Source organism: Penaeus vannamei, chromosome 8, assembly GCF_042767895.1.
Source record: "Penaeus vannamei isolate JL-2024 chromosome 8, ASM4276789v1, whole genome shotgun sequence".
NCBI classification, from domain to species: Eukaryota; Metazoa; Arthropoda; class Malacostraca; order Decapoda; family Penaeidae; genus Penaeus; species Penaeus vannamei.
The window spans coordinates 47,335,059-47,337,558 of NC_091556.1; the positions used below are offsets into that span (position 1 = coordinate 47,335,059).

A 2,500-nucleotide genomic window follows, 5' to 3' on the forward strand; every position below is an offset into this window, starting at 1 on the left:
TCATTTCTCCTGAGATAATAAAATACTAATAATTAAATAGAAAATGATAGTAATTATAATGATGATCATAACAATAATAAGAAACCGGTAATTCTAAGTAAGAAAGCCGCGCCTATTTGTTTGTTTGTTTTTGTTTTGTTTTTCTTCCTCCTACCCCCTTCAGTCTTGGGGGACCCGTGGGGAATCGGGGGTTGAAGGGGGGTGGGGGGGAGGGCACTCACACGGGAGAAATAGTGGAATTAAAAGTGAAAATTTTGAAAGAAATGCAAAATCCGAACGAATCCGGCGCCGCTGCAAGATGCGCCGGTGTCAGTGTTGCCAAAATCCCGACATTTCTTAACCTAACCGATCCCTGGGAGAAGAGGAAAGAATAGATGAGGAGGAAGACGAAGAATAGGAAGAGGAAGGAAGGAAGGAAGGATGAAAGCGACGAAGGATAATAAAAAGGATAGAATAGGGCGATGGAAAAGAACGAAGAGGTGGGTTCAGAAAGAGAAAGGGGAAACGAAGAAAACGAAAAATGAAATAAAACGATTGTGAACGATACCCCCTTCCCTGGGGTATTTCCTGACCCCTTTCCCGGGGGTATTTCGCCGTAATTTTCAGAAAGTTCTCAGTATTTCGAGACGGTTCGAGACAACGAGGTTTGTCGACTCTTTAGAAATACAACTTTTGAATTTGAATTAAAGCACAACCGTTGAAGTTCCAACAATTTTAATAACTTCCCCGACATGTACGAACGCTAGTCACTAATTCTATTATACTTTCCTCGGTGTATGTAGTGCGGCTGCCTTAATTAGTATTGCCAAGAAAATAACAACAATACTAATAACAAAACATCAACAACAACAACAATAATAACCAGAAGCACCCAGACAGCGCATACCTCCGCCATGGCAATAGGGTTACCGATGCAATAAAAATATTCATAATTAAAGAATTACATTAAAATCACCTCTTTCTCAAGTCCGCAAACATTACCTCCTTAGCAGAGACAAGGTAACAGGGGTAATGATGTAATTACTTTTTAAAAAATTAATGGAATCTAAGTTTGGCTGAAAAACACACACCTCTTAGTAAAAAAAAAAAAATAAAATAAAAAAAAAATGAAAAAAATAAATTATTAGTTAATAAATAAATGAATATATAATAAATAATAAATAAAGTTATTTATGATATATATAAAGTTATCCTGCTAACCAACCAATAAATAATAGCCAGATCGCCACCCAAATTTATTGGCATCTAAATTAGCCAAAGACACACCTCTGGTAAAAATAAATAAATAAATAAAAGAAACGAAAAAAAAATAAAAATCTTTTAATAACTTCTGAGTTATATTGCTAGCCAACGAAAGAACAAACAAACAAACCGACGCGACCAAAACAGAACTTTCTTGGTGAACAACAACATTGATTTCCTCTTTCAATCTTAGATTCTAGAAGCTTCCAGAATGCGATGGAAATGACTTGCACAAAATGTCCGTCTATATTGCAATATTCTTGTAAATTCATGGTGTATGTATTTATATGTATACATGTTTATATATGTGTGTGTGGGCGTGTGTGTGTGTGTGTGTGTGTGTGTGCGTGCGTGTGTGTGTGTGTGTGTGTGTGTGTGTGTGTGTGTGTGTGTGTGTGTGTGTGTGTGTGTGTGTGTATGTGGGCGTGTGTGTGTGTGTGCGTGTGTGTGTGTGTGTGTGTGTGTGTGTGTGTGTGTGTGTGTGTGTGTGTGTGTGTGTGTGTGTGTGTGTGTGTGTGTGTATGCATGTATGTATTATATTTAATGTGCATTTACATATATACACATATGTGTATATATATGTATACATTCATATATATATATATAAGTTAACTCATAAAGATAACCATCTAAACAAGAAATAGATAAAAATATACATAAATACACAACAAAACAAAAATAAATAAGAAATAAATAAGAAAGAAAAGAAAAAAAATACATATATGTGTATATACAAACGTTTGCAAATATAAACAAACAAACACAAAATTCTCTAAGTACGGAGTTATAAGCAGAAGCAAAACTAGGAATAACCACAGGCACTAAAGCCGCCAGTTTGGTGAATGATAGATAATTCGAAAAAGAAGAAGGAGGAGGAGGAGAAGAAGAAGAAGAAGAAGGAGAAGGAGGAGGAGAAGAAGAAGGAGGGGGAGGAGGAGGAGAATGAGAAGAAGAAGGAGAAGGAGAAGAAGGAGAAGGAGGAGGAGGAGAAGAAGAAGAGGGAAGAGGAGGAGGAGGAGGAGGAGAAGAAGAAGAAGGAGGGGGAGGAGGAGGAGAAGGAGAAGAAAAAGAAGAAGGAGGAGGAGGAGGAGGAGGAGAAGGAGAAAAAGAAGGAGGAGGAGGAGAAAGAAAAAGAAGAAGGAGGAGAAGGAGGAGAAGAAGAAGGAGGAGGAGGAGGGGGAGGAGGAGGAGGTGGAGAAGAAGAAGGAGGAGGAGGAGAAGGAGAAGAAGGAAAGGAGGAGGAGGAGGAGGAGAAGAA

General features: G+C 38.0%; 1 protein-coding gene across 1 annotated transcript in view; it reads right to left on the reverse strand.

Moving 5' to 3' along the window:
* The window catches only part of LOC113824401 (uncharacterized), an 18,465-nt gene that overhangs the window by 7,153 nt on the left and 8,812 nt on the right, over positions 1 to 2,500 (reverse strand). The window lies entirely within an intron of this gene.